Source organism: Hypomesus nipponensis, chromosome 1, assembly GCF_054491055.1.
Source record: "Hypomesus nipponensis isolate SF chromosome 1, ASM5449105v1, whole genome shotgun sequence".
Taxonomy (NCBI): domain Eukaryota; kingdom Metazoa; phylum Chordata; class Actinopteri; order Osmeriformes; family Osmeridae; genus Hypomesus; species Hypomesus nipponensis.
The window spans coordinates 1,646,236-1,661,048 of record NC_140361.1 but is presented as its reverse complement, the minus strand read 5'-3'; the positions used below and the strand labels follow the sequence as shown (position 1 = coordinate 1,661,048).

The 14,813-nt window shown below is 47.2% G+C and overlaps 1 long non-coding RNA gene across 3 annotated transcripts; it reads left to right on the top strand.

Annotated features, from left to right (window-relative positions):
* The first annotated feature begins 862 nt into the window (after positions 1-862).
* Positions 863-9,285, top strand: LOC146301800 (uncharacterized). Of its 3 annotated transcripts, none has more exons than XR_014755227.1 (6): positions 863-1,086; positions 4,794-4,870; positions 6,040-6,134; positions 6,987-7,124; positions 8,099-8,255; positions 8,647-9,285. It is a non-coding gene; the product is annotated as an uncharacterized LOC146301800 (long non-coding RNA). The 3 variants fall into 3 exon arrangements; XR_014755228.1 differs by having other exon boundaries at positions 6,981-7,124; XR_014755229.1 differs by lacking the exon at positions 4,794-4,870.
* Positions 9,286-14,813: the final 5,528 nt, after the last annotated feature.

Here is a 14,813-nt window from a genome sequence, read left to right as displayed (position 1 = left end):
CTGTCCCGTATGATAGCAGAGTTAGCTCCAGGGGCAGATGCCAGAGCTCTCTAAGAGGGCTTCTCAGGCCAATCATGGCTACAAGCTCTGGTGCTAACCCGCCGGAGGGCTCTTATCGGGCCCACGTCATGTCTGCCTGTCTCCGCCGCCCCACCACCCTGTTGGGCATCTCCACACCTCTCCAGCTCCTGCTCCCACCTACACTTTTATCTCGGGCTTTAAAGTGGCAAACATATTTACCCCGAGCTTTCCCACAGTCTGGGAGGCAGGACAGGAGAGGATGGAGGGAGGACAGGAACAGAGGCAGGTCTGTGTGGGATGCCTCACGTTCCTTTTCTTAGTGAAGGGGCCCTGCCTCTCTTTGCCTCACAGTTCCATGATTTAGCACTTTCTTACAAGTATTGGTCCGAAGCCAGAAGTCAGACAGAAATCCGCTCAAATGAGTATTAATAAAGTCATGGAGTTAGGACAATCATTTGATAACTGGTCAAGTAATGCAGTCTTTAGTCAAATCTGTTTCTGTACAGCTGGTGGAAGTATGGAACTTGTTTCTCATCATGGAAGGAGATCTTGAGAAATGTGGTGTTATTCTCTGTCAAGCCCTCCTTCCCAGCCCTCCCTGGCCTCCTCAGCTCCCCACACCCTGCTCATCAACCCAGAGAGGTGAGAGATAGAAGAGGAGCAAGAAAAGGAAACACAGGGGAGTTCCGTTTTAAAGCTTGTGTCATGTCCTGGACACTCAGAAGTTCCAAATTGTTCTTTTTCTGAGGGGGGGAGGTGTGTGAGGGGGGTGGGGAGGTGTGAGGGGAGGTGTGAGGGGGGTGGGGGCAGCTTGTCTTAGTTCTCCTTTCTCTGCCTTTGGCGACTGTCAGGCCTTTCATGTTCTTCCTGTGGATTTTGGGTGACTGTCAGAAAGACTTGGAGGATGTGAGGGAAATTTCAATGTATGTCCCAGAAGCCTGTGCTAGATCATTGACTGTAGGGTTTTCTGTTCTGGTAGTGTTATTCTTTCTCCAAAGCTTAGATGATTCGTAGAAGCTTTCCATAGGCTACCCTTTCAACTACACTGATGGATCTGAACAATAAGTGAGTACTTGCATAATTTGAATTCAGTTTATGTAAACATATTGTGAAAATGTTATACTGTAAAATATGATTCGAAAATGAGCGTGATATGTCAGAGAATTAGGTGGCTGCTTCCAAGCATTTAACACATTATAAAAGTCAATGAGTTTGGGATTTTTGATTCATGATGGTTTGATCGCTTTGCACATATTTGCAATGACACAGAAACTAACCTAAACTGTGGAAGTACTGGTCCAGTAGCTGGCAGACTGGATAGAGACACCCTACTGTGCTTCTTAAAGCACCTGTGTCTCTCCTTAGGGATTAGAAGCTCAGGGTCCTTCTCTCACACACACTTTGACACACTCATTGTCCCTTTCCCTCTCAAACACACACGCTCACACACACTGAAGCGGCTGCTCAAATCTCTAGTTCTTAGGGTGCTGTGTATGATAGCGATTGGGCGAGCTTGAGGCTTGATTAGCGAAGTTAGCCCCTCTAAGGCTCTGGGTGTTTACAGTGGATTACAGGGAGGGATGCAGGGGTTAAGTCTGTCCAGGCACCATGCCTTCCTCCCTCCCCCTCTCCCTCCCCCTGGGAGCCACTGCAGCGGGCCTGGCAGCTCGTCCGGTCTCCCCGCGCAGGGCCCTACTGACAGGTAGCGGGATTTGGCTGAGCGCTTTGCATGAGAGCCAACAAGAAAAACTGAACACCGCGGCTTAGCTCGGGATTATGTTGTCAGAGCGAGCCTTGACAGACAAACTGCAGAGGAATAAATTGCAATGTGTTTGAGGAGCACGCTGCCACGCAAACAGCAGAGGCAACCCTTCGTCTAAAACCACGTCCAAAATGACAGGGAGGGAAGAAAATCATTAATAATTTATAAACAAGCCCTCAACCATTACCCACGTCCGTCTGCCCTGCGCTCAGACGCTATCCGAGCGGTATTTAGACATGTGCCTTGTCCTCTGGCCCTCACCGAGCTGGTTCATGTTATTTGTCCAACCAAAAGTGACAGGGCATCTCTTGGAGATAAGAAATAACGGTAATGTTAGGTCTGACAAAGTTCACATTCTGAGAACAATTCCCACCTTATTTTCTCCCAGGTTGGGACTGCTGGCCTGTCTGGGGTTTGTGGGTGAAGCTCTGAGGACAGGCCTTTTGATGACGTGACACTGGCGTTTGTCAGTGTATAGCTTTGAATAATTTTGTTAACAGATGTTTACATCTTAAAATGAGCTTTTAGCACACCTCCGAAAATGGCTTAAGTGCTTTTGTGAAGTTGGCCAAGCCCATAAATGCATCCGTATGTTTACGATGTGGTCCATTAATTGCGAAAAGCACTTTGCTGTGTTTTTGGAAACTGTAAATCTCTTGATTTTTTTTTTTTTAGCTCATAGCTTCTGTGTGTGGCTCTGCAGAGCATCATCCTTGGCCGTAACTCTTAATTTGACTACTATTATGTTTTAGTGTGCGTGATGTTTGTTCAGTCACACTATGAAAGGTCATATAGTGCGCTTTTGTATATGGCTAAATGATACAGAGCTGAATCACTTAATATAAGGTGCACTTCATGTCAGCGCTCTTGAAATCTATTAGCACAGCAAAGCAAGCCTCTTCACTAGGCAAGTATTAGTAGTACAGGCTGTAACGCAAACAAGTTAAACCAACACAGGTGGAGTCTGAATTCTTAACTATTAATCACCAAATGTGTCATTCCAAAGTCCTGATTTTGTCAGGTTCTAAAGTCAGGTTCTTGAGTGAAAGGTCATACTAATTCCCTCCAATCAAAAAAGCTCTGCAACCCTGGAAAGCTACGCTATCATGTCAGCCCATTACCCCATCCCCATGACAACCAAGACACCTAAGCCCTGTTCTTTGCCTCACACTTTTAAATGTGCCCCTGCTTTCAGAAGATTTACTATCAGTTGTGAATACTTTGTGAAGGAAGGGTACTGGGGCTATGTTGCTCTGTGTAATAACTCATCCTAACAATCTCCAGATATAAATCAGACGTCTGATTACCCTCGATGTTTGACAAGAACACACATTTTCTTAGACTCGTGGGACCAACAAATGAATAAAAAGGAAAAAGATAAACAAAATAAATAAAGTAAAAAAGAAAGAAAAAGTCACAGATTTTTTTTAATGGCCGTACAACATAGAACTAATTTAGGTACTTCCGGGAAAAATACTCACAAGTTAAAATAAAAATTCCTTCTGGTAGAGAAAATACACTGATACATCTCTAATTTATGCTCAACCATTTTAATTCCTCCTGGTGAAGAAATTGAATTAGCTTGATTAAATGTCACAAGGTAGTCTTGTGTTTTTTCGAAACAGGCGGAGGCATGGCCCAACGTATTAATGAGCTCGTTGTATTCTGCGCTATCTTGGATCATTAAGAATGCATGTCTGTACGTTAAACATATGAATATGCATTGCCATAGAAAATGTGCTCTCAGACTAAGCAATGAGCCAGTGTTGTGCTTGGAATAATAAGCCATCAAAGAAATGAACTTCCATTCAATCGCTTTCCTTGTTCTCTGCCAAGGGATAAAATTGTAAAAATGGTAATTCAATTTGACACTGCACAATAATATTAGACTGAGATCTCCAGAGTAGTTTTCAGAGTCTTAAAGCTAGTAACTTTGAATGTGCTCAACACACTGTGGATGACACTTGAAGGCTTCATCATGTCATCAACATTAATGAGGATAGTTTGGTACAGACATTAGATAGGCGTGTGTGTGTCTGTGTGTATGCATGTGTGTGTGTATGCATGTGTGTGCGTGTGTCATCACATTGTGAGACTAAAAGAGCACCAGAGGTCACTGTGGAGAACAGGTAGAGGTTAACAAATGATGGATGCCAATTGAGAGGGGGTGTCTGGGGTGGATGGATAGCATTCTTTCATCATTGGTTTGACAAGATAGGAATCAGCTTGGTACACAATACTGTTTACATTCTACGGGTCATGCCATGTCTGTTACTGTGATGTGTCACTGGAGGATCCAAGAGCATCTCATTTTTTGAATAATTATCTTGTTTCTTGAACTTATTGTATTTCAGGTATGTTTGATTGGTGTAAATTTACGTGCATGTAAATACTGGTTCCAGACATTTCTCATCTTGTAACAGTAGTTAGGATATAGCAGTAGTTATGGCTGTTAAACAGTCGGGCACTGCAGGAAAACATCCTCCATGATAGGAAGAGTGATTTCATAGTTAATGCAGCTGGAATGTCAATGGAGGACACTGCAGTAAATAAATCAATGATTCCAAGAAGTTGAAAAGACACTTCCAGCTGCGTTTTCCAGAGCTCCCTTTTTCTCTCGCTTGTGCGCTCTGAGAGCGTGCACGCTCGTGCGCGTCGCTTTCTCCTTAGGCCCTCTGGCCCTTGAGAGCACAGGGGAACCTGCTTTTCATTTCTCACACACTTGCCAACGAAAACAGGCAACTGCCCTCGAGAACAAAGGAGTTAATCTGCACACAACGAGACACATGGTACGAAAGCAAGGTGACTGGGAAGCCCGGTGAGGAGAGGGAGAGAGAGAAGGGTTGTAGGAGAGAGAGGGAGAGAGAGAGAGAGAGAGAGAGAGAAGGGTTGTAGGAGAGGGAGAGAGAAGGGTTGTAAGAGAGGGAGAGAGAAGGGTTGTAAGGAGAGGAAGGTAACGTAACTGTTTAACAGTATCTATATGAATGGGCTGTGATTCCTTCCTCATAAGGTCCATGTGGCCCTGCACCAGTGAAACGGAACCCTGGTTCGATTTCACGTCCCTATACCCTCAGCAAACAAATAGAGGTATGTTCATACACACAACTCCTGACCTGCTCTTATAATGTACAATTTGAAGATTATTGTTGCTGTCTCATACTCGGTTCCGAGTTATTATCTTAGGTCTCTAGTGACGTGCACTGTACACAGTAGCCGTCAGGGTCGTATTTCTCCTTAAATAAACCACGCTGTCTGATTATGTTTTAACGGGCAAACCTTTTCCCCCTGGGCTCTGACCCTGCGAGTGAGTTCTGGCTAGGCCGGAGTGTCGGCGTGGAGACGTGATAGTGTTGTACAGTAGAGGCCTGTCCCAGATCCAGCAGGGTTTCTGGGATAGCGTCTCTGTAACTCGTTGCTGTTCACTTTGTTACTTCTCCCCTCCGGGATCCGATGGCTGTAGAAACAAACTGGGTGTGCTCAGGGGAGGGGGGGGGAGTGAGGGGAGGGGGGGGGGAGTGAGGGGAAGGGGGGGGAGTGAGGGGAAGGGGGGGTACACATTTCTGTTCCCATCTCCACACCCACGTCTTCAAACGCGTCGAGTCACCCGTCAATACTTCCAGAGAAACACAACGGAAACTTGCTCAAAGGCAGGACGGCTTCATCCTCGACAGGAAAGCTGAACCCAAAGGGATGTAATCAGAAAGAAGGAGAGGGGGGGAAAGACAAAAAGTCATAATCTTCTGTGCTGCAGAGTTTCTCAGGCTCATTTTCTTTCCTTTTTAGAAACTAATGATTTTTCTGGGGAGGGGAGGGGGATGGGGTTAGGTAAAATTTCATCAAACACAGGATGTGTGCAGTTGATTAGTAATTCAGACCAAAGCTAACTTTGGTCTGACAATATTACAAGTGGGCTCAAGGAAATACCTAATGAGCAGCTCAGCTAACTTCTTCATTTTTCGTCGCACAGTGACTCGAATTTCTGGGTATTGAGACCTAATTGAAATGTGAATATCAAGCCATAACACCATGATGAGCGATGGTGTTTTCAACATTAAAGAGATTAAACTCTCGATTCAGTCATTTTACCAACAGTAGGCTGCTGAGAGGCATGTGAAAGCAGGACCATGTTCTGCTAGGGATCCTCATTACAGAGCAACCATGAACCTCAAGTCCCTCCATGTGACCTCGCTGTCCCCTCCAGTTTACCAGCTCCATCCATCCTGCCACCCCTCTCTCCAACACCTGTCTTCTATTAGGGCTCACTCATTGGCCGGCGGATCGCAGGGGAAGATTGCCGTGACGACAGCAGGTCCTGGTCATCAGGAGGCTGATGGTCTGGCCCAGGGAGGAGGTAAGAGAATCTGCCTCCTGAGGCTGAACTCAGCCCCATCGCATGCAACATGAAAAAGGTTCAGTTCAGTCACGAGACAGGGCCTGCCTCTGTAGGGATGGGCTCCTCCAATAACACAAGGCGAGGCTAATCTCCAAGGAAACAGAAGAGAACATTCGTAATATATTATGGTATAAAACTGTGATGTAATTACATTCCATGATCAATCCCCCCCCCCCCCCAGCATCACAGTGTGTTACTATGGTCTGATATTAAGTCTGTCAGGTGACAAGACATATCTGTGAATGTGTGTGTAGGTCGCAGTCTTCATCAGAGACTGTCGCCTAAAGTCTGTCTGAGTCAACGTGGAGTGACGAATAGTTTTGCTCCGGGAGGAGGGTGGCGCGAGGTGATAGCCCGTTTGTTTTTCTTGCCATCGCGCCGGCGAGCTGACTGGAGCTTTTGACGAAGCTCCCACAGCTCGTGCTCAGGCCTGGTCTGTGAATCACAGCCTAGCGTGCGATCGGCCCACTGCCCTGCGCATGACTCCCCCGTGAACTCTGTTACAATAACACACTTGCCTTTCACTCCGTCCCTAACCCCCGAGCCACCCCACCCCTATTCCCTTACACTTCTGTGAAAACCGGGGGAAGAAAACTCCCTCAGAGAAGGCGGGTGAGGAGGGGAAGAGAGTTATCTATTGTGGTCTCTGAGATAAAAGCAGGCGAGGTATTAGCCTACTCTAGCCCGTCTGCTCCCTTCCAAACTCTATAACTGTTGTTAGCATAACTGTGATGACGAAGATAATCTTTGTTATTATTATTGTTATTCTTTATTACTTTAATTTATTTCTCCCTCTGGGGCGAGATGCAGTAATGAAGACCAGACGCGGTGGATTCCTGCTCGTTTGACGGCCTCGTCAGAGGAGAGGCATGTCCAGGTTAACAGTGCCACCTACAGCGAGGAACATCGAGCTGCTTCCCCGACGTTCTCAGAGATGCTGCGGCTCAGGTTCTCCCTCCACACGACCCGTCTTTCTGGGGTCTATCTTGATGCTCAGCTGCAGTTGAGATTTACCATCGCAACATTTTATCACATTGAATTTAAGCGTTGAAAAGACGTAATGAAAACAGTTTTTAGGGAAGACTATTTCATGTACATTCACAGGCTTTAACTACTATGTATAAAACGTAAATATAATAATAATTACATTTCAAAAACTACTGGCGATTCGTTAGTAAATATTATCCCATTCTCCTTAATCCACTCCACAACGCCACACTCCCCCACTTACCGGAAGCCCCGACATTTACCTCGGGATTTACCGGGTTTGGGCAGGAGGGTCTGAGAGTGGAGAAGAGCTAATCTACAAGGCAGATTCTGGATTAGTCTGCCACATGAAGTGACCCAAGGGCCCGGGCTCTCATTGGCCGGAGAGGATGCAGGCCTGTGGTTGGGGGTGTGGACTGTCTGGTCTCTTGAGTCCTAATGCGGAGATCTGTTCTCTGTGCAGACGTCTCTCTCTCCCTCCATCCCTCTCTCTCCCTCTCCCCCTCTCCATATCTTTCTCTCTTTTCTCAAGGAGCCCTGATGAGAATTCCACTAATCAGTCAAGGATTAACAGGGACTTAAACAACACTACATGTAATTCCCCCTTCACCACCATTGGGGCAACAAGAGACCCCCCCCTCACTCACACAGTGTCACACACACACACACACACACACAAACACACAGCCTCACACACGCACAGCATCACACACACACACAGCATCACACTAGGCGAGTGTGTGGAGGGGCCTAAGGTCTAAACAGGGATCAACATTTTCCTTAATGTTTGGATGTATGGAAATATTTGTTCCTTCGGTTAATAATGTGATTAAATTAATTGTCAGTAAAATGCACCTTTATTCCTGCCTAACATGTGTCTGAAAGACCTGGTCTCCACAACCCCCGACTCAATGGCTCCTGCACTTTTTTCCAAGATCATTTGTAGCTGGGATCTTCTGAGGATGCTAAGCGTGTCGGGGTGCTGGCTTCCCCCCAGAGAGAGACGCTGCACTGGGCATGGAGGAGGACAGGGAACATGTGAGAGCGTTTCTCAAAGTGACAGCAGCATCAGGCGCTGCCTCCCTCCAAGACGTGAGCAGTGAGACCACCCAAACTTTTTCAAATACATAGCAGCAGAGTCCTGGAAGCACTGTGAAGTTCCAAGCGCTTTCAGGAGCTGTTCAAATCCAATTCCAGAGACAAAAAATTAAGTATTTACCAAAAGATTTCTGCGTGAACACTGCTTAATTGTTTTTCGCCATCTCCCGCTGCGAGCACTGATTACAATAACGCACGGAAGGTGTTAAAGAGAAGCTGGGTGTTCACGGTCAGGCCTGTCCCACGCTATCAGAGAACCAGCTCTCCTTCCCAGCCTCCCACAGCTGTGCAGTAATGAAGGAGCTGTCTTACCCAAACAAAGAGCTGCTCTGGAGACGCACCTCCGACGCCTCCCTGATCCAGACAGTCTCTCTTATCTCCTCAGAAATGGCGTCCGTGAGCAGCCTTCGCTGTGATGTCATCCGTCAGCCCCAGGGTTAGCGTACAGCAGGTACGCTGGGAGGTGTTTTGATTGGAAGAAGACCAAGGTGTGAACAGAGTGTTGGTGCAAGGTTTTTTTTATAAAAAAATAAAATAAAATAAAAAAACTTTTACTTTACTGTTTGTTTTCTCTCAGACGCTGTGGTGTTTTTCCCAATGTCACGTCAAAGTTCTTTGTGTTTACGTCGGGACGTCTCTAGCTGGCTGTGTCAGGAAAATTCTAGATTTATTTTGACTTCCTGTTCATGTAAACTGACACAGTAGAAGACGGTCCTGTCAATCATACAGCAAAAAATGGCTGACAGTTTAAACCGTTGTTAATCTTTAGCCAGAACTACTTCTGACAGGCCTGTTACTGGACAGTGGTGAGGTTACACAGGAGGAGGAATAACACTTAGTGGAAGAAACCACGACCGATAATGAATATCTGAAGTTGGCAGCGATGCTTCAGAAAAGATGGCAGTGCCTTCCAGTGTTGACAGAAAGAGGAAAGTAGGCAGATCCGTGGAGGTTGGGTTTGGCAGAATAGGGAGGTAATTTGTGGAGGGGTTCTGAAGGTGGCGTCGATCGTTAGATAACTTTATAGAGCTAAAAACCCGGGCCCTCCCCCACACGCCTCCCACACAGAGCTGTGTCAGGCACCGCACCCCCCTCTCCTTCCCCAGACACACACACACACACACTCTATCCTTCCTCAGGTACACACACACAGACACACACACACACACATATGTGCGCACTCTCACAAACATGCATACACAATTAAGCATACACACACTCTCCTCAGGTACCCACACACACACACACACACACACACACACACACACACACACTCCCACACACAACAACACAGACAGTGCTGCATTCATAACTTTACACATAATTTGTTATTGGGTTAAGAACCTCACCATAATAAATCTTAGTGGGAGCAACACTCGTAATGATAACAGAAACACTGGAAGCCAAATCTGCTGAAGCTCAATTCTACACTTTATGAAAACGTCCTGAAAGAAATGTTGAAAGGAAGTTACTGATTATTTTTCTACAGATCACTACTCCATATTATTTTATCTACTTTCTTTTCAAACATCAAATATCTTGCTTTACCTCCGTCTAACTAGGCCCGGCTGCCAGAGATCCTCCAGCAAACATCTTGTCAGGTGGTTGAGCGGTTAGGAGTCGGGCTAGTAATCAGAAGGTTACCGGTTCGAATCCCGGCTGTGCAAAATGACGTTGTGTCCTTGGGCAAGGCACTTCACCCTACTTGCCTCGGGGGAATGTCCCTGTACTTACTGTAAGTCGCTCTGGATAAGAGCGTCTGCTGAATGACTAAATGCAATGTAAATGTGTTCATAGGTGTGTGTGTTTAACAGGACTGCAGATTCCCATTGAGATCAGTTACCACAACTAGGTTATCAAGCAGTTGCTAAGATGTCTCGTCCTCCATAGCAGAGTGTTAACAGCGACCTGCACATATTTTCCACACAAAGGTTGTTATAAAGAGTTAAGACCATAATGCCATGTTTGTGAGTTTAGCCACCACGCCAACAAGGAGCTGAGGAGAGAAACAGGAACTGAGCGGCTCAAACAGCTGTGTTTTTACAACCCCTGAAATTCTATGCTGGAAAGATTTTTGTTTTTTTTCTTCTACCAGCTACACATCCTGCACCTGTCGTTTCCATCACAGCCGTGTGGTCACAAAGGCAGCAGAACTGTCAACAGGCCAAGTCCTCAATAGACCCCACAAGCCAGTCAATCCCTCCAACACCCCCTCCAACCGCCCCCACCCTCAACCTGGCCATATCACACCAGTTCACATGATACGCTGGAAAATTGCAGAAATTGAATGATTTTATGAACCTGCTGACAGCGGATACTTAAGGAGCAGCTCTCTGGCAGTTTAACGGTTATCCTGAAGACAGACTCAGTGTAGCAGTTATCCTGAAGACAGACTCAGTGTAGCAGTTATCCTGAAGACAGACTCAGTGTAGCAGTTATCCTGAAGACAGACTCAGTGTAATGGTTATCCTGAAGACAGACTCAGTGTAGTGGTTATCCTGAAGACAGACTCAGTGTAGTGGTTATCCTGAAGACAGACTCAGTGTAGCAGTTATCCTGAAGACAGACTCAGTGTAGTGGTTATCCTGAAGACAGACTCAGTGTAGCAGTTATCCTGAAGACAGACTCAGTGTAGCAGTTATCCTGAAGACAGACTCAGTGTAGCAGTTATCCTGAAGACAGACTCAGTGTAGTGGTTATCCTGAAGACAGACTCAGTGTAGCAGTTATCCTGAAGACAGACTCAGTGTAGCAGTTATCCTGAAGACAGACTCAGTGTAGCAGTTATCCTGAAGACAGACTCAGTGTAGCAGTTATCCTGAAGACAGACTCAGTGTAGTGGTTATCCTGAAGACAGACTCAGTGGAGCAGTTATCCTGAAGACAGACTCAGTGTAGCAGTTATCCTGAAGACAGACTCAGTGTAGCAGTTATCCTGAAGACAGACTCAGTGTAGTGGTTATCCTGAAGACAGACTCAGTGTAGCAGTTATCCTGAAGACAGACTCAGTGTAGCAGTTATCCTGAAGACAGACTCAGTGGAGCGTGGCCAGAATTTAAGACCAGATTCTGTTTATCCCCCAATTTCAAATCCCTTACGTCGTGGCATTTGTTTCTTTCATCATTACATTTTATTCAAATATCAAAGATTTAGTGAAATCTGCACAACATCCCGTTCAGAAGAGATGTTCTATTTCTGTTATCTGTCCATCCTGTTCTGCCAGACAACAAGGTACGCTCCCTGAAGCTACGTGGTTTCCTCTTAAACAACGTTATTCAGAGGAGACCCTCCCGTCCAGGGGAGGGCAGTAGAGTAGGGGAGGGTAGGAAAGGTAGGGCAGCGTGGACCCAGTGGGGATTAGAGGGGTCACAGTGGATCATCTGGGTCTTCCTCTCCCGTAATAGAGGAAAACATGAGACAAAACAGGAGGCGTGGTGTGCGAGGTGTGTGCACGTGTGTGGTGTGCGTGTGTGGTGTGCGTGCGTCTGTGTTCGTTTGCGCGTCTGTCTAATAACAGAGAAGGCTGGAATGTGGCAGTGTTTGCTCTCTTCCTGACTTGGCAGGGTTGGCTTGGCCCCGCCCCCCTCCCCTCCCTCCCTCCCTCAGTGGGCCTCCTGCCCGCCGCAGTGCTCTCAGGCGGCGCGGAGCCCCACCTGGCGCACGGACGCCGGCGCCATCTGGTCCCGGAGGCGGCCGGCGGACTGGGCTCGCTCGGTGCCCGTGATGGCAGAGCGGCGTTGTTTAACGAGCAAACAGTGATGTGCCAGGTGGCGCTCTGCAGCGCCATGTGACCAGGCGGGGCCCGAACCCGCCGTACAGACCCGGGGCATCAAAGGGGGGCCTGGGATTTCCAGAGTAACCAAGCCGTAATCCACCCCCTTATTGGTCTCATTCATATTGAAATGCCTGATCAGAGGGCTTCAGGGAACCTAATCTTGCCAACGAGGGGTCCGGCACAGCTGCAGGGATAAAGTTAGAGTATGAGACCACCACTATATTAGAGAAGCTAAGGCCTCGCTGATTGGATTATGAGGGGGAGTGGGGGTGTGGGGAGGGGAGGGACGGGGTGAGGGGTGGATGGTGCAGGGGGTACCGGGCGAGGAAATGTCATTTTCCAGGGTTGTGTGTGGTGTTGTTGACCTCTCAGTAGCTGGACGGCTTGGGCTACTAGGGGGCTGTAGGGGTGGGGGGGGCTAGAGGTCTGGTGGTGGGGCAGGAGGGCTGGAGGAGGTTTGGGGGGGACTGGGGATACTGGGGGGCTAGAGGCCTGGTGGGGGGGCTAGAGGCCTGGTGGGGGGGCAGGAGGGCTGGTGGGGGGGCTAGAGGCCTGGTGGGGGGGCTAGAGGCCTGGTGGGGGGGCTAGAAGCCTGGTGGGGGGGCAGGAGGGCTGGTGGGGGGGCTAGAGGCCTGGTGGGGGGGCTGGCTTTGTCCCAGTGTTTCCTGACCCACAAAGGAGAGTGGAGGGGCAGAGAATGGCAGCGACAAAATGAGGCGCAGAAGAGGGCCTTCAGCTCCTGGACTCAGGCCTTGGAGCTGCATTGACACCCAGCGTGAGATCGTCTGGTATTAAGTTGTAGCGCGACAGAGATTCAAGAGCGGGAGAGAGACAGGGAGAGGACTAAATGGGGCATTAGCTGCCGACTTAGAGGTTTTTGCTTGTTCCTCTGGTAGGAGGAGCGTGATTGAACGTGGCTTAGATGAGGATCAATGGTTATCCTCTTGACTGTGTTGTTTTCAGATTTCTTTCACTGCTCGTAGGGAAAGGTTGTAGTCAGTTAGTTCCGGTAAGCAGTCAGCTCATTCAAGTCGTTTTTCTCAAATCTACGACTGTGTACTTAACAAGTACATCAATCGAAAAGTAGAGTTCAGCATGCAAACAACTATGTTGGCCTGAAGGCTCAAAGGTACATTATCGTGTCGTTGAAAGACGACATCTCAAAACCTACACACAAACCCATCTCTTCCTCATCCACAACGCATCCCAGTAACCAAAGTTTAAACCTGCTGTTTTCAATCTGTTCAAAACAAAGGCAAATGGCGAGGCTACTCTTTCATTGGATGACGTGACATAATTAACTGATTACCCTTCCAGAACCTCCACCTGACTGGACCAGTGCCCGTTGTGGGCCAATCCCTGACGGGATCTCTGCTCCACCCCTTCCCCTCGGGACCAATCCAGCGCTGAGAAGAGCCAGCGTCTCATTGGCTGTTGTCAGGAGTGTCCGCTCTACTGATGTGAGTTTGGCAGCAGGTATGCACACCTGCCTGTTGAGAAAGACAACTTTTGAGTGAGGAACACAAGGGTCAAATTGTGTTCCTCACTCAAAATTGTCTTTCTCAACTTTCTCAAGGAAAGAAAAAGGTGCAGTGTTCTTACCAGAGCTGTGTATGTTTGTTTTTTTACAGTTAAATATAAACAAATAATAATAATAGGATCAGGAATTAAATGAAACTAATTTGTCTCCATCCAGGTGCCACGGCCATTAAGAAGATGGATCAGCAGTGAGCCGTTAGCTCTGAATGCTTATCTCCACATCCACAGACACACTGCTTCACTTGTTCAGCCCCTCACTCACTCATCCAGAGGCTGGCCCTCTGGTCATCTATCCTGAGCGTGTTTACAGCTCCTATCCAGGAGACCTCCCTGGAATCTGCACACATTCATCCAGACCAGTTGCTAATTCACTTCAACACTTGACATCTCATTTTAAAGCTCACAGATTATTTTTTCTTTCTTTTTTAAACCGTACAGTGTAAGGACTTTGTGCAGAGCAATTTCACAGTTATTTGCTAAAGATAAACCTTGGATCTGCAATCACAGCACTTTTAATCTGTCAGTGGTAACTGACTTTCCTTTCCATGGCTGAATTACCACAGAACAGTTAAGAACAGAACGCCATATCATGGGATGTTTTCCTCCTAAAATATAGCTCTATATCATTTCAGCACCTATGTTATGTTTATCTGTGAATTATGAATTGTAAATGTCTGTAGAAAACTAGAATGTGTAAACAGTGTGTAGGTAATTGTGGTAACCGCTTGGTAAATTATCGATTATAATGATCAAACAGATGTTAGATTCATCAGAGCAACAGCAACGTAAACACATTGAATTCTCTGCCTTTATATTCCACTATTTAGGCAAACCTGTCATGATGATTATTCTGCCACCTCATGGCCACTTCTGATGCAGTGTGTTGGATCACATACAGTAAGCTTGTTTACTATTCAAAATGGCTGTTAAGCTTACTGTTAGGCTTACTAACATTTGAAAAGCATGAAAGAAAATCATGGCATTTGGACTGAGAAGAGAGAGAGGGGGGAGAGAGGGGGAGAGAGTGAGAAGGAGAGAGGGGGGAGAGAGCGAGAAGAAGAGAGAGAAGGTGGAGAGAGGGGGGAGAGAGTGAGAAGAAGGGAGCAGATGCTAATGTGCCAGCAGCTCTGGATGAGCCGTGAGGCCGTGCGACGTTCTCCTGGCGTGGCGAGAGCTGCAGACAGATCTCTCCCAGCGAGAGTATCAATGCACCGACCGTGAGAAGAGCATGTCATTAAAC